The 27,986-nt window shown below is 35.3% G+C and overlaps 1 long non-coding RNA gene across 5 annotated transcripts; it reads left to right on the forward strand.

The window, feature by feature from the left end:
- The first annotated feature begins 3,289 nt into the window (after positions 1 to 3,289).
- On the forward strand, positions 3,290 to 23,857 carry LOC147503781 (uncharacterized). Of its 5 annotated transcripts, none has more exons than XR_015220259.1 (5): positions 3,290 to 3,475; positions 4,975 to 5,046; positions 5,334 to 5,425; positions 5,774 to 6,006; positions 23,668 to 23,853. It is a non-coding gene; the product is annotated as an uncharacterized LOC147503781 (long non-coding RNA). The 5 variants fall into 5 exon arrangements; XR_015220257.1 differs by lacking the exon at positions 3,290 to 3,475 and adding an exon at positions 4,818 to 4,868; XR_015220258.1 differs by lacking the exon at positions 3,290 to 3,475 and adding an exon at positions 4,819 to 4,864.
- The last annotated feature ends 4,129 nt before the right edge of the window (positions 23,858 to 27,986 follow it).

Genomic DNA, 27,986 nt, shown 5'->3' on the forward strand with positions numbered 1-27,986 from the left:
TTTGTTAGTAAGGGAGTCTCAAACTCCATTCCCACAGTCCTTTTAAACCCCAAATCGTTCTAAGATATCAATGGCTCAAAGACGAAGGTTGTTGCCAGAACAAGCATTTACTGCCGACCGTTTCACGCCATTTTACGGTGATGAGATTATTAGCAGGGGTTGGAATCGGTTGTGGTACTCAACAGATGATTTCTACCACTCCGACTTGGTCGAACAGTTCTATAAAAAGAGAGAGTTGGCCGGTCAGAAAATTTTCATGAAAGTGGCTGGGACTCGGAGAGAATTATTGAAAGAGAAGTTGGCTAAAATTTTAGGCATTACGCCTGAACGCCACATAGAAGCCACCGTGCAGGAATCCCAGTATACGGGTGTTCCTGCATTGATGAACGACACCCTCATGGAAGGTCAATATAATACGACTTCTCATTGTGCTCAACAGTTATCTCTCCGAACCAACCAGCTGGCTGTAGCTCAGTGGATTGGTAGGAATGTCATTGGGAAGGAGAAAGTGAGCGACATCGGGTTCACATGTCTGCACGTTCTCTGGATATTGCAAGAGAAGAGGTATAAATTCTGTATCCTCGAGTTTTTGCTAAATATGATTAAAGGAGTTAGGAAGAGTATCGCACCATTTCCTATTTTAATTATGAAGATAATGTTGTCTTGGGGGAATAAACCAAAAACTGAGCGGAGGATGTTGAAATTGCATGCAAATGAAACCAGTTATAAGGAGTGTATCCAAAATACTTGGATGTTGCTGGAGGATAGGGTGGTGGATTCAGATGAGGAAATGGAGGACATGACATGTTTGGATGAAGATGCCTTGGAGAGGTGTACATCTGATTCAGAATGCATGTCATTGTTGAACACTAGCGTGCGTTGCATTTACGCTATTTGTAAAGATATACGAGATTGGCAAATTATAGTTCGAAATAAACAAACGAACCTTCAGACAAGTTTATAAGTACTATAAAAGGGTCAGGAAGATATCTTGTGTAACATGGAGACTATCCACCAGCGTCAACAGGCCCATTATATAGTAATAAAGGCTGAGATGGAAGCACAGCGCTTGTTCCGAGTAGAGATTCTACGACGTATGCCACCCTTGAAGGGTTCTATTTCAGATGAGTCTGAGAGGCATGAGCGTCATCGCCAAAGAACAGATGGCTCGGGTCCTTCTTCATCCTAGGCCCAATCTCCATCTCAAGATCCACCTTCATCACGTGGCTAGGTTTTCTAAAAATATGTGGTTTCGATGTTAGTTAGTGGTTTTTATTGTTTTTCTTAGTCCGGATATTAAGTTGTTTAAATTCAGTAGTTAAATTTAAATTTGGTAGTTAATTGTATTTGAATTTTAATTTTAATATACTTTGGTTCTTTTCAAATTGTGCATTGTTTATCATTAATTCCACCTTCCTGAATTGTTTGGGGGTGGTATTAGTTATTCTAGCATGATTTGTTATAGGCTCCTCCATTTTAGTACTTGTGTTAGAGTACGGGTTGAGAATATTGCCAATATGGGCATCGCTATAAATAGATATTGTGTTAGGATGAAATCTCGATAAATTAGGCAGTATCTAACCTAAATTTAACCTAAAAGATATTAGGTTTGTTTTGGAATAGAAAATATGGGTTGTTTCTGTTTTCGGTTTTGGAAATTTTATTATTTCCGACAATTGCCTTAAAACTTTTTGGTAACTTCCCGATTCGTTTTAGCAACTTAAATCCTATAAAAACTGCATTCATTCTACACTCACAACCCCAACTACATCTCACATTCATCTCTCACGTTTCATTCCCACTTTACCTTATTTTTCCTTCGCACTTCGACCTAACAACTCCCCGAAGCAAGATGGATGCGCCACTGCCTTCTCGGCCTTTGTCGGAGAAATTCTACCCTGAGTGCGACCTGCGCCCCTTCCAGCCCAAACCTGAGCGCCACCTGCACCTAAAACATTGGAATTCCAATTTTCATTCGGAGCGCAACCCGCGCCCATCCCAAGCTAAAAGTAAGCGCACCCTGCGCCCAAGTGCCTGGAACTCGAAATTCACCAGAGCACAACCCGCCCATCCCAGGCATACCTTGAGAGCCACCTGCGCCCTGGCCCTGTGGGCACCAAAAATTTCCAGTTTTTCGAGGGTTGTTCCAGGATCCTTTGCATCTATTCCAGCAAGTTTATTGTGGATGACATTCCCTCATATCATACTGGAATAGTCATTTAAAGATTTATTCCAAAGTGACACCTATGGTGTGTGGTTTCACGAAGTGATCATTCTAGCAGGATGGGAGCCACTATTGGTTGGTCCTGATAAACTTTATTCTCCCGCACTTACATCTTATTTTTATGATAACTGTAAGTTCTTTGATAGACCAGATGGAGAACAAGTGTTCTCCATCACCATTGGGGATGAACCAATGGAAATTTCCAGGTTCTTGATAGCCTTTGTGCTTTGACATGCTATGCCGGCCGAAATACAAGACTCATGGGCCTATTTGGTAGATAATATGTACATGTATAACTATGATGATTTGCATGAGTATTACGGGGCAGGAATCTTTAGGATAGAGGACCAAGGGGATTATAACGTCGCCCTTGGTAGCCTGTCTATGAACGTGGCCACTGTTATGTTTTGGATTATGCTCAACATTAGAGGGGAATGGCGTTATTCTTCTGTGAATGACGAAACTTGTGATATTTTCCTTGCTTTAGCTGGAGGACGTACACTCTATGATATTCTCCAGACCTTAATGTCTAGTTTAGCCCGAGCCCATGGCAAGAGGCATGAGTACCTTCTTATGCCTGTTTTAATTTGTCGTATAATGTTATGTTTCTTCCCTGTTTTTTGTGCCCATTTCACGGATTGGGTTGGGGTCGACATTGTGAGACCCACCAATTGTATTATTAGATCGTTTCGTGCAATGACTTGGCAAGGGTGGAGGATACAACCTCATCAGGTTGCGTCTTACACCCCATTCGACCAAGTAGCGCTTGACAGGTTAGCTATAGTAGACGATAAGTGGCATGACACTACTACAGAAATGCACATTAGCCACGGTATACCAAATGGTATATACCACTGTTTTCACAATAACGGTGGCTAATAGTCAATAACCACGGTAAATAAGGCTTTTCTAATTTTAATACAATCAAATACCACTGGGCTAGTAATACAGTGGGATATAATATGCCATATACCACGGTCCAACCCAAAATTCCTAATTTGTTTTCTCACATTAATATACCCCCACCGTTTCTATAGAAAAGGTGGCTAATGCTTTACCAAAAAATAGACCTACCGTGGGTAAAGCAATCCAACAAAACCCGAAAATCTGTCTCACGCTTAAACAGAGTCTTTTCAACTTCCAGAACTCTTCTCAAGTCTTAACTTCTATCGGCCTCTCTTTTCAACTAGGGATTTGTACAAAGGTTTCAAGTAGTAAGTTTGTTCATCTCTCCCCAATTTCGACTATGAGGTATTTTTTTTCTCTATTTCTCTCCTGATTTTGGCTGTAATATAATTAGTTTTGATGTTAGTAAGGTTTTCTAAAAGTTTGATTTTCTTCTCCAAGCAAAGAATTTTGATAAAAAAAATTGGTTCTTGTTTTGTGTTAGTCCCAACGAAGTGAGTATTACCGCAAGGAGGGGTTAAACCTGCCCACTTGTGGATGGCTTAGAATTGTAGTTCCATTGCCACTACTCACATCTCTTCTTCTGTCTCTTCTTATGATCTTGCCCTCTCAAGTCCATTTAATTGACTCCTTGAGAGCACTCAAACTATCAGATGCAACAAACTCTTTGTTGCTGCTACCAGAGAAAGCCAAGACAATTACATCATTTCTTAGCCTGATTGTACCAACAATCCCAGCTCCACTGTCACTCACTGATCCACGACCCACATTCAGTTTGGCTATCCCTTCTTCCGGGTTTGACATTCGTATCTGTGTGCGGGTGCGGGTAGTGGTGTGAGTACTTCTACAATGGTAGTATAATTCGTATGTATTTGGAGGTTTAGGGAACAATCTTAATGCTCACCCAGTTGCCCCTCAAGTTGAAATGGTTAGTGGAACACATCAGGAAAGTGATTGTTTTGGGCTTTGCGGAAGGATAAGAATGGTGGGATGTTCTAACTTGAGGAAAGAGACTTGCAAAAGATCATCCTTAATGTTAGGGAGCATCTCTTTGAATTGGCAGTGGGAAATTCAGCTTTTAGGTGGCTGGAATTTCAAGACTTTGGGATGCTATTGGGTTGGAGGCATATATTGTGAGACCACTTTTTTATTATTTAGGTAGTGCCTTGTGAAGGGAGCAGCAAGTGGGATGGCAAGGTGTGAGCACCTAATTAGGACTTCTTAGTTTCCATGCAGTCATCCTTCATTTACAGAAATGTACTTTGCTTGTACATGGATGAGATTATTTTTGTCAACAAGGGAAATATATATTCTTCCTTATTTTGGTTTGTTGAAATGTTGTGTATGGTAGCTAGAATTCTGAATGTGTTTTTGATTCAATTAATTAATTGCATTTGTAGCATTACCTTTCATTTGGGGGAATTTTATTTTATTTTTTTTAAAAGAAATCGATAGACTATAGGCTATGGACAGTTTGTTTTGAAGTCTCATTGTGAAATTATGCAAACTCATTCTAAACTTTACTGCAACTTTCCAAGCATTAAACTACAAATAACTTAGTTTTCCCCACCATGCAGTTACTTTTAAGTGAGATTTTATACTAAGAAATGACCACGCACTTAACCCCCTGGAAATAATCTATTACTTTATACTAAGCCTATGGGAATTGAATTTATAGGCTCGAAAAAAAAGACGGGATACTAAGCCTATAGGAATTGAATCTCAAGAGTACACGTAGGTATTACATAACTCTTTTCGTTGTCGGTTTTTTTCTTGGTTATATGTTGTGACTTGCCTTGTTATAAATCATTAAGGCCTTTCTTGTATTTAATTTTGTGGTGCAGATGGCAACTTGGATAGAGATGAAGGATACTTGAAGCAATTAGTAGTCGGTTAGGGTATACGTAATCCCCCTGGTTAGTGTTTTCTCTTAGCTATTTGAATAGGAACTTTTGGTGTATTTGCGTGATGCATGTGAGGTTCGCATAATTGGAATTTATTATTGTTATCGCCACTCATGACTATGAGAACACTCTGGTACATACTTTTTTCTCTTGCAATTCCTTATTAATAAGATTGTACCATGGATCACTCTCTTTTATGATTTTCATATATAATTGATTAAGTTAAAGAAGAGGCCGGTGGCTATACTAGTCTTCTGTGTGGGCAATTTCTATTAGTGACTTGCTAATGCCTACCACAGAGGCAGAGCATCTGATTCATGCCTGGATGGAGGACAAGGTAAAAAAAAAGATTAGCTGATCACGGCAGTGTACGCGAGCCCTTGTTTGCTATGTAAGTTTTTTACAGTCTTATGTTTTTTCAGTGGCATTTTTCTGGTCAAGTATGTTGTGATGAGCTCGGCAGCATCAATTTTTTATAGTGCTGGCCTGGTTGTGCTTTCTTTTTAAGATATATTGTTGCTAATAGAGCAGGTTTGTTTTAGCTTCCATCTGCAAATTAAACTACTTAACTGAGCTTAGGTGCTTAATATATTTTCTTAACCCATGCATACATTGCATACAGTTGCGATAGCAAATCTTGCGAGTGCAACTTCTTGTATACAATATCTTGTTCTTGCTTCTTTGGACCACGACTTCTCTTCATATTATTTAATTTTGTCCTTTCTTTTATATTCAGCAGAAGAGACTACCAAATGCATCTAAGAGCTTCGTATGTTGTTTTTAAATTTATGAGAATCTGGCATACACTTAAGACTGTAAACAATCTATCTTGGAATACAAGTTCAGGAGTTCAATCCCAATCTTGGAGCTCCACAAGAACTAATTAATGGAAGTTGATAAAGCTCGTGAAGTTTCAAAACCATCGGTTCCAAATGAAAAATAGTTCAGATCAATCTCCTCACGAAGCTTCAGGTACTCGACGAATCTATTTATTACTTACATTGCATGTTCATCTAGAATGAGACCAAATAGATCTAGATTAATGTTCCCCTGCTTTTTAGTGTTATGTTGGGTCCATGGCTTGCTAGTACATTTTGATGCACGAGAAGTGTTTTTTGGACAGTCCTAGGTTTGTAGAAGTGGTGTTTTTGTTTCTAAAGTATTTTAAAACCTTCTATAATAGTTTGGTAAATTAATCTTTTCACATTGGCAAGTTCTTTCTGTAAAACCCCACATTTTTGGGCTTAAGAATGAGTTGGGCCATTACTTCCAGTAATGGGCCTAAGGTGGATTTAGGGGTGCAATAGAATCCACGGGAAAAAGGGGGGAGGGAGTGCTGGAAAGGGAGGACACTTAACTCTCTCTCTGTGGTAATTGGAGGGGTTTCTCTTCCTTGGTCTCCCTCTCACAATTTCGAGGGTACACTCATCCACCTCAATATAATTACATGAAAAGGTAGGAGTGGGCAGCAAGAACACAGAAGAAGAAAGTGGAAAAGAAAGCTTTGAATGAATTGGTGCATCTAATTCTTCTTATTTTAATCTTGTCATATATTGGGTTTCACTCTTTGCTGAAAGGTTTTACAAGAGTTTGTTGGTTAAAAGTATTAAAAGGTGATCGAAGCCTGACAAATTACCATGGCATGGCAGGATGCGAAGGAACCTCATTTCTTTATTAAGGATGAAGAGGGAAATGAGGAGGAAAATGTTTAAACGGGAGTACAGGTAAGTTTTATTTCAGTTAGTGTCGGCTTATGTCCCAAGCAATTTGTTTTTATTAACCCTTTTACGGGTGGAACTCCTATAGAGTTGTGTCAGTTTTCTTTTCTATATTAGTATGTTATAACCTTGTTTTGCATATGTTCTAGAATTTCACGCGTTTCAATGGTATTTTCCTACCCTCTTTATTTAAAATACTTTGAGGACAAAGCATGTTTCTTGTTTGGGGGCATAGAAACACGTGTAATTAAGGCATCTGTTAGGATATAGATATGTATAATATGCACTTGTTTTCTAGCTAAAAAATTCAAAAAATTTAAAAAAATATATATAAATAAAAAGTATGCTATCCACTTAGGAATATTTGTATTGTTTTCTTTCTCTATGCTCTCAATAATCTAGAAGTCTCACATAGCTTTTGCATTAGAATAGTTTTTAGAAACTTAGGCTAATATGTAGGTAATAATCCTTGCATCTATCTATAAATATGTTACATGAGTATTTATGATTGTTGGTAGTAAGTTTCTGAAATCTAGGCTAGAGTACTTATTCTACAAATCCTGTGAGAATATAGCCTAAAGCCTTATATGAGTGAACATTTGAGAAATGACACAAGGGAGAAGTAAAATCCAGTTAGAGAAATCACATGTCCACTTGCTTGATTACTATACCATATCCTAAACGAGAATTTAGGCCCTCTTTGGATTGATATAGCCAGAAATTCAACCCTATGAATTATTTTCCGCTAGTCGCCCCTCTGAGCCTTTCTTTAGCCTTTCATAAACCACAAATCCTTTACCCTGTTACAAAACAAAACAAAATTAAAAAAAAAATTAAAAAAAAATAAAAAAAAAAAATCAACCTACCCAATTCTTTAAATAAGTTTAAGAATAGAGATGAATAATAGGGAAGAGAAGAACCTTTGAAATCAAGAATTCGTTAGTTGCTTCAGAAGAGAAAAGTAAGTTTCCATCCAAATAAAAAATATATAAAAGGAAATAAAGAGTTAGAACTCCAAAAAAAAAGAATCGAGGAGTCAAAAGCCAAAGAAAAAATAAAATAAAATAAAAAATAAGAATATGGCTAAGGATGGAAACAAAGTGTAGAAGCAAAAGGTAACGAATAAGGCTTTCTCTAGTTACATAATATGAAGACTCTATTATCTCAGACTTGTTCTCTTTGAATATCCATTTCCTTCCTTCTTAAACCATCTCCTAATCCCCGTAACACCTAATAAAGACCTCTAGCTCAATTAGGAATAGGTTAGTATGATAGTAAGTGGCAAATGTGTTTGATCGACTCCGGCTTCCTTGTGTGTCATTGAGTTTGTAAGGTAAAGTGTGCCCACTACACAATGGAGTAGCGAAACTTGAGCGGAAAAATCAGAGCGGTTTTTGTCTTGACATTTATGTGAGGACCTACTTAAGGACGTTATTCTGAGTTTTCATAAACGAGCCTGCTAGTTCATCTCATAGTATTACTCATTATAAATATGTTTATTCGTAGATGATAGATTATTATGCATATATTAACTTAGGTTTTGACTTGATTATTTTGTATTTATTTACTAAGTGAGATGTATAGATAATTGAGATATAGATAAAGAAACAATAGTTTTATTTCTGAGTCGTTGTAGTATAGATGAAGTTTGTGAGTACCTTCACTGGAAAAGTCTCACGAGGCTATAACTCGTCTACTAGGGAATTCCTAGTGGTTTAAGGCCTTGTTGCATATGGTCAATGCAATCGCACTCGGCGAAACGAGATTAGTTAGAACTCCATTTTTTGTCACTAATGCTAATTTCTCATATTTGCTTGAGGACAAGCAAAATGCTGTTTGGGGGTGGTTTGATAAGAGCCCAAAACTGTAGTTTTAACCCCTTAATAATACTACTTTTAGACCAATTATGCGAGTAATAAATAAGAGTTAATGTTAATTACGTGCTTTTATGTATTTCAGGCATGGAACTCAATTATGTGCAGAAATGTGCCACTTTGGCGATATAAAGGAGCAAAGGGTTGGTTGCTAAGAAGTTCTGTAATAAAGGCCAAGATTCAAGGAGACAAAGCCTTTATGAAGCCCAGTCAAAAGCTAAAAAGTCAACACGGGCAGAAACAGTGCACAAGTCAACAGAACTTCCAAATACCATATCTTTGGATTCAGGCCTCGGATTTGGTCCTACCTTATGTCAAAACGACCGAATCGGAAAGAGCTTTCCAATGGTCCAAGCCTTGACCTAATCAGATGAGTAGAAGTGGACAAAAAGTCTGCTAAAGTCAAAGCCAGCTGAAACGGGCTCTGTAGACTGAAGAAACTAGGCTTTGGGCTCAATTTTCCTGCCTAAAACATGAGACCTCAGCCCATGCACGAAATTGTGGATCTGGTCTCCTTCTTTACATAAAACAAAACTTAACTCTGAAGAAAGATATAGTTAGATAGCTTAGAATAGAAAGTAGCCATTAAAATAGCTTGTAGATCTAGTTTTTAAATTCAATTAGTTAAATTAATTAGTTTCATTTCTTATTTTAGATTAATTCTTGGGATCATTATTCTTCATTGATTACATAAATAAAATAGTTTATTTTTGTTCATTTCGATTTTGTCAGTTAAATTTGTAGATCTAATTTCAATTCTTGTTGTTATTCAATTCTTAGTTATTAATTAGATTTGAAGTATTGTTTAATCAAAATTAGTAAAGTTCAAATCTTTATATTATGTCTAGTGTTAATTCAATGGGAAATGATAGCTTGATGAATCAAGGCTAAACCTCCATTAGAGGGGTTAAAGAAGCCTTGATGAAACTTGATCTTTGTTAACTTAGAAATCGTCGTGAGAGTTTATTCCACTCTAGAAGGTCGTTGATTCACCATGAGAATGGGTGGACGACCTCACATGCTAGTTATTAATTGGTAAAGATGCCATGTATAATTAGGGATTAGAATTACCATTTTGATATGCGAAGCATTGCAATTTGGATCACGACGAGTCCTTGTTAGTTGATTAAGTCGAGTTAAGGTGGATTCAATTCCCTTTAATTCTTTATCTAGATTTAAACCCTTACCATCCTGTCATTTCGTTATTCGTATCTTGTTATTTGAATTCACATCGTAGTTCAAATTCCCTCGTAAATCTCTCATTGACTTTGGATAGACCATCAATTGTAGAAAACTTTAATGCTAAAGGACTAGGAGTGGAACGAATCTTCTATTCCAACTCTACGTCAATAGATTCGAGAGTAGACAATAAATATCTTTGATAAGTCTAGTAACAATCCAGTTTATAATTTTACTTGCGTTTAGAGTTCATCGCTTTATTTATGAGTAAAACTATCTTTTGACGTTTATCAACTGGTAAATACTATTAGATCAATCATGGTATGATTGTACGCAAGACATAGTAATGTTTTTGTAACGTCCTACATGCATTCTTTCATCATTAGCTTTTTAATATACTTTTGGATTTTTGAAGTATGAATTAAATTACTAGAATGTTTTGAATGACTTTGAAGCATATTTGATATTGAATTCGAAGGTGGATAATTAATTATAATATTATAGTCAGTTATTTAACTATACAAGATCCAAGATTGAATGGTTTTATGTATGGTGAAAGCATAGTAGGAAGAACAAGGTTTTTTTCCCAAGTATAATGGAATGAGATCATGGGAACACTAAATCATACCATTTGTAAGCACGAAGAAATGGAGAAATGGGTGCTTAGGTGAGTTTCTTATTTTGGTTCGATGAATTTATTTGTGTCCCCTGTTCACATAATGACTAAAAATCGAAATGGTATTCATAAGCTTTTGATAATACCTTAGGCGAGAATGTAGTTGAATAATTGATATCTTATTGAAACTCATAAAATTAAAAGTGGTGAGTTGATGTTAAATTAAATAATTAGTGGATTTAATTTTTACGTTTGTTTAGTAAATATCAAACATTTTTCAGTGTTCTTTTTTTTTTTGCAGTCATTGCTATGAGAACATTGAATTTTATGTTTTTTTAACCTGACTAAATTATTATGCTCAAATCATATATGAGATTTGTATGGACAAGATCCATTAATTCAAACTCCCATTTTCATTTTGGTAGGTCAGTTACAGTTTATCCTTTTGTTGTTAATGTAAAGGGCGTTGAAGGTTGATGAGTGAACGATGCACATATTTTAAAATTGTACATGATTTTATATCTCATCTTTGAAATTCCTAGACACACCAAGATATGCATTTTTATTAGCAGCCTGCTTGGTTTGGTAATGATTGGGAAAGTCATAAATGACTATAATAGTAGATTGTGCCTTTGCCCACATGGCTAATGTCACGTGTATCTATACTAAGGCTAGGAGAAATTGGATAGACCAAAGCCTATTCCATGTATAATAGAATCTGGAGAGAGGAGAGCAATTTTGTGCAGAGGGTCTTTCATCGAGTGGTGTCCCTCACTATCCATTTGCAATGAATTCATAGAATAGTGTTTTACCAAAAGTAGTTGTTGTACTTTACATCCAGGTTTATTTTCAAGCAATAGTTTCCACAAGAAGGAAAATTTCCCAATTACTAATTTTCTATCAACTGTCAAAGAGTTCCCTAATTTTTTTACATACAAAATGCTTACTAAGTGCACTACCAATGTGAGTAAGGTTAAGCAACCACTAAATAAACTTTTTGAGTAATGGTTATAAATGCATATGAGAAAGGTCAATGTCCTACAGAAATAATAGTCACATGTTATCATCTTGATTGATTAAAACTATATGTCTTGAAGTGATTCGATTTAGGTAATATACTTTTTATGGTTGATTAATCCGAGTCATAATTGTAGTACATGACCACCCAATATATACAATCAACCCAAGTTTTTAGGTTTAGGTTTATTTCTGTGAAGGTCACTTTTGAGCCACTCTCAAACATTCCAGCAAGGTTTTCATTTATTATATCAATATGATATAGAATGTTGGCGCCATTGGCATTGTCCATATGATACCCATTAATCATGCATGTATAATATCATATTTGGTATAAGCTTTGAACTAGCAATGCTTTCAAAATTGTATCAATTTATAGGATAACATCCTCCTAGACATATAGTATTAACTAGCTTTGTCACTAATATGTCATGAAGCGGTATCTCCTCAACTTTGATCTTTACTCACTTATGTTAATCTGCTTCATTTTTTGTGGTTATATAGGAGCTCTCAACCTCTCTCAGGTAATCTCTTTATCCTCATCACACTCTCTAAAATTTTGTAATCTTATGGGTCTATAGAAAATTTTGCTAAACTGATTTGCCCAAACAATTGAAAATTGCATTCAAGTGAACGCAATTGTAAAGTGCTGTATTTTTATTTTTATTTATTTATTTTTGAGAATGACTACAATACGCAATTATGGAGTTGTCAATAGTGTTAGATATGCTATTAAGAGCAATTTTCAGGGCTTTCTTTTTGGAAGGGGATTTAGAACAGGGGATGATTTCCAGTACACTTGGGATACACATGAAATAATTAGGAAACTGTTGATTGGGGATGGTGATAAGTGCCCAAAAACTGTAGTTTAAACCCCCTTAATAGTATTCCATTTAGACTAATTATATTTATAATAATGAGAGTTTATTACTATTTACTTGTTTTTGTGTATTTCATGTCTTGGAGTCAACTATGTTAATAAATACATCACTTTTGCAAGAGAAATGAGTCAAATTGATTGCTAGAGAAATTCTCTGGTTAAAACCCAAGTTTTAAGGAGAAAAAATATTTTAAAGCCTAGTCAAAGCTGGAAATTCAAAGTCAACTCGGACAGAAAAAGAACATAAAGTCAATAGAACTTCAACGGGCTGTATCGTTGGACTTATATCTCGGAATTAGGCCTATTTTATGTCAAAACAGCCTGCTCAGAAAGAGATTTCTAATGGTTCAAGCCTTTATCCAATCAGAGTAGTAAAAGTTGACAAAAAAAAGTATTGCAGTAAATTCCAGCAGAGAGAACGCTTTTAGACTTAAGTATTTAGGTTTTGGGCTTGATTTTGTGGCCCAAAACACCGCTCTCATGCCCATGAACAAAATTTTAACCTAAACCTTTGCTTTATAAAGAGGTTTAGGGCAAAACAATAGGAATCTCTCCCCCATAGTTTAATATAATTTAGGTTTTCTTATTGTAGCCTCCAACCTCTATTAAAACACTTCAAGTTCTTACTTTAATACAATTTCTTATTATTACTATGTCTTCTTCTCATTCTTATTTACATGATAGTCTAATGAGTCATAGCTAAACCTCCATTAGAGGGGTTTTGATTGAAGCTTTGATGAGGACTTGATATATTAGTGTAGAGTAGTTGTTATAGAGCTTCAAGCCTAGGTTTATGTACTTAGACATAAGTAGAATTACCCTAGACTAGAGGATAGTTAATCTGCCATGAGAATGAGTTTAAACTTCCTCTCATGCTAATTATTATATGACTAGAGATATCATAAGTAATTAGGGATCATTAAAGGCCTAACCTTTATGTTTGATCCTTGTGTGAAAACATAAAGATTAGAGTTTTGCAACAACTCTATGCTAGCATGTTAGGAAATCATTAAGGTGGATTCAAACTCCCTTTACTTTCTCCTTCATATTCATCAAATATATTTAATTGCTTTAGTTTAAATTAGTATAGATTCAATTCAATTTTCACCATATTAGTTCTATTAGAAATCATTACTCAATCTTGCGTTGTTTTCTTGTTTGTCATTGTTGAATTCGTTTAGGTCTAATCAATTAAGAGTGGAACGAATCTTTACTCTTGTTATATTTGCAATATCATATTGAGAGTAGAACTTTGATTAAAAGTAAGAATAGATTATTTGCATGTTATTAGTGTTATTGAGCTTTAATACCGTTAAAACACTATTTTTACCTTTTATCATATGGATTCGTTCTATAAGGAACTATGTTATTTGATGTGGCCCTCCATGATGAACATAGCTAAGGGAAAAACTTACTCGATTTTTCACTATGGGTAACCAAATCATTTAGACGATCTCAATTGTTTTTATTTTAGATGCAATTTTAGATGTGAAGTGATAAGCACCCAAAACTATGTTATAAATCTCATAGAGACATTACATATTATTTAATTATGTGTGTAATAAATGTAAATTAAATTTATTTTTGTATTTTGATAATACTAAAAATAAGTTTTTACTCCTACTTAACTAATTAAACTTAGGCAGAAATAAAAACTATTTATCTAATTGTTATTAAAGTTCTACTCTCGCTTATCGTGTAATAAAACTTGAGTCAGAATTCGTTCCACTCCTAATTGCTTAGAACATAACTAATTATACTAGTGATTATCAATTCCTACAACTTGAGAGTAATTATTGTGAATATAACTAATATGGTGAAAGCTATGATTTAATATATTCAAACAACAGGTTTAATCTCCCTGGTACTTAAATGGTTGCACAAAAAACCCCCGGAAGCGCACAAATGCATAAAACCTCTCTATTATTTAAAACATAACATCAAAGCCAAAACAGACCAAAATACCCCTGTGAAAACCGGGCTGATGTCATCAATCTTTACTTATAATTTCGGATTAATGACAAACCGGGCTGACGTCATATTATGTAAATTTGTATTTACATATGACAATATAAAATTACACGGTCTTCTTAACCTATTTAAATTTAAATTTTCATATGAAACTTTTTTTCATAGGAAAATTTAAATTTATATTCTGTCAGGTGTCGTCGGAAAATTTTCAATCCCAAAAGTTACTATGTAAATTTAAGTTTTCATAACTCCAATGACTATATAAATACAGTTTTACATATATATGACTATATAAAAATACATTTACATATATTCTGTCAAGTGTCGGGAAATTTTCAATCCCAAAAGTTACTCTGTAAAATTTAAATTTCTACATGAAAATCAGAAGTCGAGCTTGTTCAGATTTTAAAGTTGGTACGGTGCTAATAGCTAGTTCATTCCTGGAATTGAAAGTCTTTTCATTTTTTTCAGTAGTAATTATCCATCTTGAACAAAAAGAACTCCTACATCTTATGCGGATTAAAAATTTCATAAGTTAATCTTCTGTGTAATTAAAAAATTTATATATAAATACAAATTTGAATAGCTTAAACAACTATGCAAATATAAAATTTCATAGGTTATCTAAGTTTTTACCGACACGTTTAGTTTCAAAAACTAATATGTAAAACTATATTTCCATACGTTTTTTCATCAGGTTTGTTTTGTTCACAAATCTACTATGCAAACTTAAATTTTCATATGTAAATTTCAATTTTCTTATATCAAACTACTATGTAAATTCAAATTTTCATATATCAAACTGCTCTGTAAAATTAAATTTTCATATGTCAAATTATTATGTAAATTTAAATTTCAACATGAAAATCAGAAGTCAAGCTTGTTCAGATTTTAAAGTTGGTACGGTGCCAATGACTAGTTCATTCGTATCCACCAATGAACAAATTGAATATGGCAGTAATAGCCTAATGGCCTCTTCCAATCACGATGTCCTTCATCTATCAAGGCATCAACCATTCTCTCTAAAAGAAATTAATGAGAAGAGCATAAGTAGCTAGTTTGTACATCTTTATGATTCCTTCACCAATATAACCAAAAACCACAATGTTTTACACATGTGGTATCAAAGAAACGATGAATAGAGAAATGTATAGACAAATGATTGTGGTTCATGCAATTATATTTCTCATGAACATTTCCACAAATACAAGCAATAAGCAGATTCAACTTCTCCCCACTCAATTTTGTACCTATAAAATGGTTACCTATATAGCCACTTTTTATCACAATGAAATAAGTGTTCTTCTTTAGTGTAAGGATGAAGAATCTTCGCTACTTATCTGCTTTATTGGAAAAGGTAGTTCTTCTTCAGTGTAAGGATCTCCAGTTGATTTAAGGGCTTGATTTAATGAAAAGGATAAAATGGGAAACATACAATTTTGGGGGATAAAAATTAGACAGCAAATTGCTCATAATCTGCAAAACAGGGAGGTTAATTGGCGATGTGTAAATAATAGGGAGGTTATATGGGTACGTTTGTGATGGAGAAGTTTACATATAATCGGATTTGATTGAGGGGGCTGAGGCCCATTTCTTGCTAATTTAAGCTAAGACAATGAAATAATATGATGTGAATATGAGAAGGAATTAGGGAGATTTGATATCCACCTTAATTAATCCCTAACATGCTAGTATAAAGTTTGTTGCAATCCTAATATTTAGGTTTCACACAATGTTCAACATAAAGATTAGGTCTTTTTATCCCTAATTATTCATGGCATCTCTAACCAACTAATAATTAGCATGAAAGGAAGTTGAAACCCATTCTCATGGTGAATGAACTGCCCTCTAGATTTGAAACTCTTAAATACAATTATTCTATACTAACACATCAAGTCTTCATTATATCTTCAATCAAACCTCTCTAATGGAAGTTTAGCCATGATTCATTAGACTATCATTGAATGAAAAATAAGAAGAAGAAGACATAATTAAAGAACACTCGTATTCAAAATAGCTTGAATTGAATTAATGGTGTCTAGGCTAATAAAACATAAAACTAGGTTTAGACTAAATTAAATAACTAATTAGAGAGAGAGAGAGAGAGAGCTAAATTATAACTAATGGAAAGGTTAGAGTTAGAGTTTTGCCTTAGTCCTCTTTATATAGGAGAGGGCTAGGTTTACAATTTCGTATATGGGATTTGGAGCTATGTTTTGGACCACTAAATAAAGCCCAAAACCTAATTACTTAAGTACAAAAAGGATTTCTCTATTAGAAATTATTGTAACAGCATTTTTGTCCACTTTTACTCCTCTGATTGGATCATGGCCTAGACCATTAGAAAGCACTTTCCAAGCATGTCGTTTTGACATACAGTAGGCCCAATTCCGAGGTCTGAGTCAAAAGATATAGCATGCGGAAGTTCTATTGACTTTTATGTTCTATTTCTGCCCTCGTTGACTTTGACTTTTCAACTTTGACTGGGCTTTAAAAGGTTTTTTTTCCGTGAAACTTGGGCTTTAACCATAGAACTTCTTAGCAACCAACTTTTGCTCCTTTCTCTTGCAAAAGTGACATATTTCTTCACATATTCGACTCCAAGACCTGAAATACACAAAAGTACGTAAACAGTACTAACTCTTATTTATTATAAACATAATTGGTCTAAATATAATATTATTAAGGGGTTAAAACTACATTTTTGGGCTCTTATCAAACCACCCCCAAACAACATTTTGCTTGTCCTCAAGCAAATATGAGAAATTAAAATAAGTGGCCAAAAATGGAGTCCTAACTAATCTCGTTTCGCCAAGTGCGATTGCATTGACCATATGCAATAAGATCTTAAACCACTAGGAATTTTCTAGTGGACGAATTATAGCCTCGTAAGAGTTTTACAAAGAAGATACTCACAAACTTCATTTATACTACAACGACTAAGAAATAAAATTAATGTTTCCTTATTTATTCTCAGATATCTATACATCTTACTAGCAATGAATAAAGAATAATCAATTCGAAATCTAAGCTAATACGTGCATAATAATCAATCATCTACGGATAAACATATATATAATGAACTATGCAATGAAATGCATTAACAGCTCCATTTCTGAAATGTTGGAATAGCGTCATTAAGTAGGTCCTCACAATTATGTCAAGACAAAAACACTTTGATTTTTCCACTCAAGTTTTGCTCCCTCCAGTGTACAGTGGGCACACTTTTCCTCATAATCCCAATGATGTACAAGGAAGCTGAAGTCGATCAAACACATCTGCCACTTACTATCACACCAACCTATTCCTAATTGAGCTAGAGGTCTTTATTAGATGTTGCAGGGATTAGGTGATGGTTTAGGAAGAAAGGAAATGGATATTCAAAAGGACAAGTCTGAGAAAAAAGGGTCTTCATATTATGTAACTAAAGAAAACTTTGTTCTTACTTTGCTTCTACACTTTGTTTCCATCCTTAGCCTTTTCTTTTTCTTTTTCTTTTGGCTTTTGACTCCTTTGATTCTGTTTTTAGAGTTCTAACTTTTATATTTTTCTTTTCTTTAAATGGAAACTTTCTTTTTTTATTTGAAGCAACTAACAAATTCTTGGTTTTCCACAGGTCTTTCCCTTTTCTTTTCTTCATTTTATCCTACTTCTCAAACTCATTCAAAAATGGGTAGGCTGATTTTATTTTTATTTTGTTTTTATAAAAGGGTAAAGGATTTGTGGTTTATGAAAAGGCTAAAGAAAGGCTCAGAAGGGCGACTAGCGGAAAATAATTTCATATAGGTTTGAATTTCTGGCTATATCGATCCAAAAAAGGGCCTAAATTCTCGTTTAGGATATGGTATAGTGATTAAGTAAGTGGACGCGTGATTTCTCTATTCGGAATTTACTTCTCCCTTGTGTCATTACTCAGATATTTCACTCATATAAGGCTTTAAGGCTATATTCTCACATGATTTGTAGAATAAGTACTCTAGCCTAGATTTCAAAAACTTACTGCCAATACAAACATAGATGCTCATGCAATATATTTATGGAAAGATGCAATGACTATTACCTACATATTAATCTAAGTTTCTAAAGGCTATTATAATTTAAGAGCTAACAGGAAACTTATAGACTACTATCATCACAGAAAAAGAAACAATGCCAATATTCCTAAGTGCATAGTATACATACTTTTTATTATTTTTTTAATTTTTTACTAGAAAGCAAAATGCATATTATACATATATATCCTAATAGGTGCCTTAAATTACGCATGTTTTTATGCCACCCCCAAACAAAAACATGTTTTTTTCTCAAAGTATAGAAATAAGAAGGATAGGAAATACTATGGAAATGCATGAAAATTTTAGAGCACCTGCAAAACAAATTTAGAACATACTAATATGGGTAAAGAAAAACATATGCAACTCTATATGAGTTTCACCCGTTATGGGAATAACAAAAATTAAATTGCTTGAGACAAAAGCACACTAACAGAAAGTAAAACTTACCTCATACCCAGCACTAAGCGTTGTCCTCCCCTTCTATAAAGAAGTGAGGTTCCTTTGCGTCCTGCCAAGCCATGATAATTTGCCAGGCCTTACGCCATTTATCATCTACCTTTGCTAACCTGTTAAGCGCCACTTGGTCGGATGGGGTGTAAGGTGCAACCCAATTAGGTTGTAGCCACCACCCCGGCCAAATCATAGCATGGAAAGAGTGTATAATGCAATTGGTGGGTCTCACAATGTCAACCCCAACCCAATCCGTGAAACAGGTACAGAACTCAAGAAAGAAACATAACATTATGCGGCAAACCAAGACAGACATAAGAAGGTACTTATGCTTCAGACTATGAGCTCATGCTAAACTAAACACTAATGTCTGGGGAAGGTCATATAGCATACGTCCCTCAGCTAGAGCAAGGAAGACGTCACAAGCAGTGTTATTCGCACAAGAAAAATGCCATTCCCCTAAGATATTCAGTATGATAAAGAACATAATAGTATCTATGTTAAGGGACAAGCTACCAAGGGCTACGTTATATTACCCTTGGTCCTCTACATGAAAAATCCCCGCCCCATAGGTCTCATGCAAATACTCATAGTTGTAGATGTACATATTATCAACCATATAGCCCCATGAATTTTGGGCAACAGGCATAGAAAGTCCAATAGCAAAGGCTAACAAGAACTTGCTTAAATTCATTATTTTACCATCAATGTCGAAAGAGAACACTTGTTCCCCATCTGGTCGATAAAAGAACTTACAATTATTATAGAAATAAGCAGTAAGTTCAAGAGAATAATATTCATCAGCGTTTACCATTAGAGGCTACCATCCGGACTGCACAATAAAGTTGTGGAACCAGTACCCATAGGTGTCACTCTCGAGCAATTCTTTAAAGGAAAGCTCCAGTATGATTTGAGGAGATTTCATAGCAAACAAACACACGAATCAACTCTTAGAAGTGACTACAGAAAACCCCAGAAAATAGAAATGGAGGTATGTTGAAATATGAGCGCAGGCGCGCTCAGAATGGCCTATGGAAGAGGGCGGGCGCGCTCTGTGTTAATGCAAAATAAGGGCGTGCGCACTCTGAACAAGGCCTGTGGTATGAATTTAAGAGGTGCAGTGTGAAGTATATGGTGTGCCATGTATTTATAAAGCACTAGTTTCTTAAACAAAGTTCTCCAAGGTTCTCAAATTGATAAGGAAAGAGATTGAATAAGAAAAGGGTTGCTAAAACCAAAATAGAAATAGCCGAGAGCACAGGCTCAGTAGCACTTCTATATGGTTTTAACAGCCTATTTAAAATAGCAATCTCAATGTTTTAAACTCTTGAGGTTGCACCAAACAACAGTAGCTAATTCTAGCTACACCACATTAGCAACATGCTCATATATAATATATTCTTACAACCTTGCAATATTAACTTCCAAAAACATGTGGATAGTGTAAAAATACAATGTTAAACAAATAATACCACCCCCAAACAAGTCGGAAAGGTGGGATTCATGAAAAATATATATCATGCTTGGACAAAACTTAAACTAACTTGAAATTCAAATAACAACCAAATACATAATCCAATATTAACTACTTAACTAAACAACTGGGAATAAAAATCTTACTAAAATAGGGAAATCTCTTAAAAATAATACAACTAACGAACTAGCCACGAGATGAGGAAGGAATAAGAATAGGAAGTTGAGAGATCAAGAATGGACAGACCAAACACCCCCACCCCCAAACAAATTTTTGCAAACAGGGTTTAGAAAATTTGTTTTAAACGTAGGTCTTTTAAAGTCAGATTCCTTAAACTTACTAGACTAATGTTTATCAGATTTAAATATTTTTTTACTTTTTATGAATAAGGTTTAATATAACAGAAAACAATAAAGCAATAAGGACGTAATCACTACATAGAGAAACATGACTCAAAAACGAGAAAACATGCAAGAGTGGAAAGCGTGAATTACGTTAAACATGGACTTAGGATCCAGTACTTACAGCCACACACTCCAAATGGAAAGCCAGGTTACCTTAATGGTGCACTCCCATAACATAAGATTGGAATGGAGTCCACTGAAGAATAAAATGAGTCTTTATAGTCAAATACTCGAGACTTTATCTAAAACATGTATTAACATGCAGTTTACTATATATCAACAATCTAAAGAGTTGCAGGTCTGTCCATAAATAATTAACACGGACTTCAAACCCAAATAGAATTAGGCACCAAGATTTCCTATGACGTGGCATAGTGGAATGAGAGTAGATACTGATAGATATAGAACCTAACCTAGCATGCAATTTCTTCTTTTTTCTCCAACGAAAAGATGGTCAAGTGAATGATCATGAAAAAATAGATGGTTGTGGAAGATATATGGGATATGGATAAGTTTTAGAAGGAAGAAATAGAAAAAATGAGAATGTGGGTTTAGCACAAAACTCATTGGTGGCGTGGGTTGGTATAATCACACATCTAAAAATGAAAGGGTTGGGTGGCTTGTCCTTGGGTATTATTTTTATATCAGAAGGGTATAAATAATCATGAAGCACAGGAGAAACAAAAGGGTAAAGTGCAGTTAACCAAGACGCCGCCTTATCGGCTAAAGTGAAAGGAAACACCCTCAGTTTAATTTGTTCAGAACCTACATTAGGATGATGGAATATACTGAGAACTTGTTCTATCCTACGCATATGCTGATAAGGTTTTTCGTGGTCTAAACCATGAAAAATGGATGACAAATTAAAAATATTTGGGGGAATTTAAAAATCCCCCACTAGGTCTGCAAGATCGATGCAAGACTTAGGGTCATCATTTAGGGCTTTGTAAAAATCAGAGAGAGGAGTCTCTGCTTCTTCAGCCATTGATGCAGGTATAGTGAGTGATATTCTAGATACGCGTGTGCGTTGACATTTACGATAGATAACGTTAGATGGTTTTTTCTTACCAGACCTTAATCTCATGCAAGGCTAAGTCCAATATGAAAGAAACACTAACAACAGTCAAACAACAATCTGATATGCTAGAATCTGGGCTTTAAAAAGGCTTTTTCTCTTTGAAATTTGGGTTTTAACCATAGAACTTCTTAGCAACCAACCTCTGCTCTTTTCTCTTGCAAAAGTGATATATTTCTTCACATATTCGACTCTAATACCTGAAATACACAAAAGTACGTAAACAGTACTAACTTTTATTTATTATAAACATAATTGGTCCAAATATAATATTATTAAGGGGTTAAAACTAGAGTTTTAGGCTCTAATTATGCTTTTACAGGTTTCGTCAGTTAACGACAAAATTCTAGTGAAATCTACATTTTAGTATAAAAAGGTTGTACGGAATAGTGCTTGAACATGAAACATTCTCTCTCAACCCATTTGATGCTCAAAAAGGCGTGCTTGAACATGAAACATTCTCTCTCAACCCATTTGATACTCAATACCGATCATTTTCGGGTCAAATCAGGACAACGGTGCAGAAAAGTTATAGAACTTCTGATGATGATATTTTTTAATTATGGACTCCAAATTTAGCGAGTAAATTGTAAAAACGATCAATGCGACGAGCTCTAAGCAAAGACATGAAGTTATGAAAGTCTACATGGACCCACCACTGGTCAAAGCCAATGGACCCATCGCATATTTGACTTCTCCATTATTGCTCCATGTGTAGTCTGATAAGTGCTCAAAAAGTGCTATTTAACCCTTGATTATGCCTCTTGTTTAGCCATCTTAGTGGACTAATAGTGTTTGTAAGTTATGTTTTATGATTCTACAGGTCAAAGAGAGAGTTTTGTGGAATATTAGAGAAAAAGGGGTAAAACAGAGCAATTCGGAGCATTAAGGATCACATGGGAAGCTCGTGGACAATCATGGAGAAGGCCAAGGAATTGGAGTTATTAAAGATGCGACTTGGACTTATTTTAAAGCCTATTTGGAAGCCCAAGGCCAAAAGATTCGTTGCTTGGACCAAAGCCCACAAAAGAGGATAGAAGGATAGAGCAGAAGAGACAAAATAGGCTTACGCGTCTGAGACGCATGGATCAAGCGTCCAGACGCATTGATTGCGTCTGAGACGCATGAATAGTGTGTCCAGACGCATGGATCGACACTGTAGCCAATTTCTTCTCAGTTTTGGAGACGAAGTTGGACTCTGAAAGAAGTCTATTTGTATTAAGAAACAAATGACGGTTTGGAATGCTTCTAGAGCTTATTGTAACCTCTATAAATAGAGGACCTAAGTGCCTCATGTAATTTGCCAATTCACTTATACTCTTGTCCCCAGAACTTGAGGCAGAGAGAGATTAATAATAAAATATTGGTTTTAACTAGCTGAGTCTTAATAAATTAGTCTTTCTAGTCTTATGTTCTTCGACTCTTCTTCTTCTCGTTTGACTAAGGTCCGTAGCTATTATCTTTGAACGTCTTTCGTATCTCATTTAGAAAATTTTATAGTAAGTACTATTTGTTAAGGATGTAAACTTTTTGATAGTTATGGGACTTGGATGTATATATTTAACTTGTGTTTTTGATAATGATTTTGTACGAAGTGCTTAGATGATCTGGCATTAGTCGAGACATTCAAGTACTTTGGCGTACTTTGTCTTGATGATCTCATTTTGCAAACCGGTTACTTAACCGCCCGCATTGGTCGAGACGGTTAAGTAGCTGGGTTAATCAATGAGAAGTATATTGCTTAAATTTTCAGGTTATGACAGGATTTTTATTTATGAAATGTTGAAAATACAGAGGAGATTCTGCTAAATTTTTTTCAGAAAAAGTCATGTATCTTAGGTATATAGTTGTTTGAGATTTGGGGCGTGACACTTTCCTAGCTCGATAGATCATTTTGTTGTTGTTGGGTGTGTTATGTAGAGTATCAATTCGATGAAGGGGGAAAAGCAAGAAGACCAAAAGAAAAAAAAAGAATTGCATGCTCTCCAATCTGACGATCATCACTGCTATTTAAGTAAGGTATTATCCGGGTTCTTTATGCTTATATTATCCGAGCTCTATGTACTTGTAGCATATTTATTTATATCATGCATTCACTTACCTTCGTCTGTTAGAAAGGTGCCAAATGCTGCATTTTTTTTTTGTAAGCTTGCTTGTTAAAGAGTCCACAGGGGGGGTAAATTCCTTGAATGAATATATGCCACCGATTTTAATTGTTTTGATCCTTGAATGAGTACTTTTTTATTTTATTTTTTAATCACGACTATTTCTTTTGTAGGGTGACCAAATTTTGTTTAATCTTGGCTGAATGTTCATGGGACGAGAATGCCAACATAGAGGAGGATGTTCTTGGTGAAGTTATTTCGAATACAAAACAAAATAGAATAAGTTGGTTTGGAGGTTTTTTATAATATATTTGTATTGATTATAATTTGGATTTTCGATTGGGAAGGGATTGTTTTCAAATTGTGTTAGCAATTCAATGTCTTTGTGTTGGATGTGTAAATTTATTTATTTTGTTTGTGTTGCACTATGAATTGTTTATTTGAGCAATGTGTTTTTAAATCTAGTGTGGATATATATGGTGAAAATGGGCAGGTTGCAGGTTGAATGAATATAATTAGAATCAAATAATTAGGGGTTTAAAAAAAAAAAAAAAAAAAAAACTATAAACCACGGTTTGATAAGAACTGAGGTATAAGCAATTTATATAACCCACGGTTTGTAATGACTATACACCACGGTTTGATAAGAACCGAGGTATAATTAGTTTATATAACCTACGGTTTGTGTCCAACCGTCGTATATATTATCACTATTTCCCACGGTTTGTAAATATAAGACCAAACTTTTTGGACTATTAACCACGGTTTGTAAATCCTAATACCACTGTTTTACTTAAAACCGTGGTATATAAGAGGTACTTTTCCCCACGGTTTTGTTAGAAGTATTTGTCACGGTGGTTGTTACCACGGTATGAAAACAGTGGCTAAAGGCTTTTTACCACTGTAAATAACAGTGGTATATGAGCTTTTCTGTAGTAGTGGTTCTTCGTGTTTTTCCTTCTATATGATAGGCTAATCTTCTCCTTCAAGGGAGGAGATGAAGTCGATGCTTAAGGTTTAATGATTTTTCTGGTTCATGGTGTTCTTTAATCAGGTTAGTTCTTTATGTTTTTAGTTATTAGTTACATTGCCCACACCGGGGGATGGAAGTATAGAATAGGGTTTATGTTTTGCAATATTAATATCATGCTAGTGTTCTTTACTTTTCTTCTAGTAGTATAGTTTTTTAGAGTTAGGGAAGTATTCTTTGTGTTGCATTAGAAGGGGTAGCTCAGGGAGTGGCTGCCTAGGGGAAGTATTCTTTGTGTTTGCCTTAAGTGGTGATTCATTGAATGGCCCCCCTATTAGGAAGTACTCCTTGATGTTGCTCTTGGTAATACATTGAATGGCTGCCCGAGCTTATATAAAAGGAAAGAAGATATTAATAGCATAAACATAGGAACAACCTTAAGTAGAGTTAATTGTTAATGATGTTTCGTCCAAAAGGGCATCGGCACTCGCTCGATTGCCTAATTGTAGTCTACTTGTAAGAACAACCATGAAGCAGAAGGTCATAGATTAAAAGTATTGGTGGATTCTAATCTCTTGAATTCCCTCTCTTATAAATTCTCAATAGTTTAGTTAATTTAGTTTAGCATTAGAATCTAAAATCTCTACAATCATAGTTTTTAATCCCTTAAACCCTTTTCCAGTCATGTCCTTCACATAACATACACTTAAAAGTGGAACGATACCCTACTCATCCTTTACTTATTGAGGGATAATTAGGTTTTGATACGCTTCTGTTTTGTTCAACAACCATACACCATCTACATACACAAAAAGAGGCTTGTCAAATGGCGCCGCTACCGTTTTAAGTTGTTTATGTTTAACGTTTTTTTCAAGATTAGAATTTTGGATCTTGAGGTAATTTTAGCCGCATCATCCATCCTTTTAAGAAAGAAATAAGCTTGAAAGACATCTCGAAGACAAGATCTGCCATCTAGGTTAGTCGAATCTTCATTCTTTTTATTTTTAGTATAGTTGCATTGTAGTTTAGTTTTATTGCTTTCTAGTATAATTGCATTTAGGACCTTTTCAACAATTGAAGTTGTAAGCCAACACAGCGAAACATCAAACTCTAGTGTTTCTTGTCTGAATCTTGACAAACGGACTATCATCTGTGGGCAGTGGTACTTAAGCAATCCAAGTGATTCACCATAACCCTAGAAGAGACAGCTTTAGACAACGGGCGAGATACTAGCTGCAAAGCCCAACCCAGTTGAAGGAAAGTAGTTTTACATTTTAGTATAACTTAGAATAATTGCATACTATTCAAGCATAGTAGGATAGTTTTTTGTTATTTTCGCATATCATTTTCTAGTGTATTCCCCGTCGTCCATATCATCGTCCAGTAAGAACACAACAGTGGACAAAGTTTAACAACCGACTCACAAGAATACTAGACGAGATTGATACAATGGCCGCACGCAATGATGGAGGTGTTTTGGACACCAATAATCCTGAAGCTATCCCACCCATGCAAGCACAACAGAGAAAGAAGCTGAGTGATTTCTATTCGCCAATCATTGGAAACCCACCCAGTAGTATTGTTTTTTCAGAGACAGAAGCTAACCAATTTGAACTTAGAGCATCAGTAATCTCTATGCTTCCAAAGTTCAATGGTTCAGACAATGTTCAGCCTTATGTTCACATGAACAAATTTCTCAGTCCTCAGAACTTTCAAGAACCAGAATATCAGGGATGAGAGTATCAAGTTAATTCTTTTTCCACTCTCACTCGAAGGTAAAGCATCCGAATGGTTAACTGCACAACCGATCAATTCAATCAACAACTGGGAGAAGTTGAGAACAAAGTTTATGAACAAGTTCTACCCACCCCAGAAGATAGATGCCATGCAGCAAACCATCAGCAATTTCAAAGGGAAGGTGACTGAAAAATATCATCAAAGCTGGGAGAAATTCAATAATCTGCTAGTCTCATGTCCACATCATGGTTATGATAAGAGCCCACTGGCTTATTTTTTCTTTCGAGGACTTTCTACTATGAACAAGCAGATGATACAGTCAATGCATCAAGGTAAGTTTACATCATTGGATGGAGAGGAAGCCTACAACTTTCTCGAGAATTTAGCTGAAGACACTCAACAATGGAGTACTAGCAACGAGGACGTAGCTAGAGTGGAAGGGGTGTCGAAGCAATTTGGCAACCAAATTCAAGAAGACCCAAATCAAGCAATGCTATCAATTATGGCAAGCCTATCAACAGGACTTGAAACTCTAAACAAGAAGTTTGATCAGCTCTCCATGAATCCTCCAAAAGCAAACAATTTCCAAGCTAAACCTCAGCCAACCAAGCCTTGTTATGCCATTTGTGAGCTATGTTCTGATGAAGGCCACACCACTGAAGAGTGTTCGTACTATCTGGATACTAATGCAGAGGCATGTAGTATCAACTCTTTAGGAAGAAATAACCAGTTCAATCAGGGGCAGAATTATTGGAAGCCACAAAATACAAATCAGAGGAATTTTCCTCCGTGATTCCAAAAATCACCAAATCAATACCGAATAACCGATGATCGGTTCAAAACCACCAACAACCATACAGAAATCAACAGTCATACTAGAACCAGCAATACCAAGCCAACACAAACAGAAAGTTAGTACCAGATCTTATGAGTGGATATATTGCCCCTACGCCTCAGTCGAGCAAAGCAGTTATTCCACATCTGGAAGAAGCTATCAACACCATTGTCAATGAGCTGAAACAGACAAATCAAAGAACCCAAAAGTTAGAGAATAACTTTAGTGTCATTCAAGGCCAGATAGGGCAAATCGTTGCCGCCTTGACGGAAAGATCGAAAGGAGCATTACCAAGCCAGCCGGAGCCAAATACGAAAGGAAGAGGTGTCCTGCAAGTGGATAACCTTGAGATTACTCATGAACAAGTTAATGTTGTCACCACTCTGAGATCAAGCAAGAAAGTTGATAACAAGATTGTCTATGAACCAGGAAAAGATTCTGCGGAGCCTAAGGTAACTTATGTCCCTACCATCCCACCCAGTTCTAACACTCCAAATATATCTAGTGTTGTGCCACCTGCTGAAGAAACTGTTGCAAAAGAAACTGAAGGAACTACTGTGGAAGTAAGTAAGAAGAAGCCATCACGAGTAAC

Source organism: Coptis chinensis, chromosome 4, assembly GCF_015680905.1.
Source record: "Coptis chinensis isolate HL-2020 chromosome 4, ASM1568090v1, whole genome shotgun sequence".
Lineage (NCBI taxonomy): Eukaryota > Viridiplantae > Streptophyta > Magnoliopsida > Ranunculales > Ranunculaceae > Coptis > Coptis chinensis.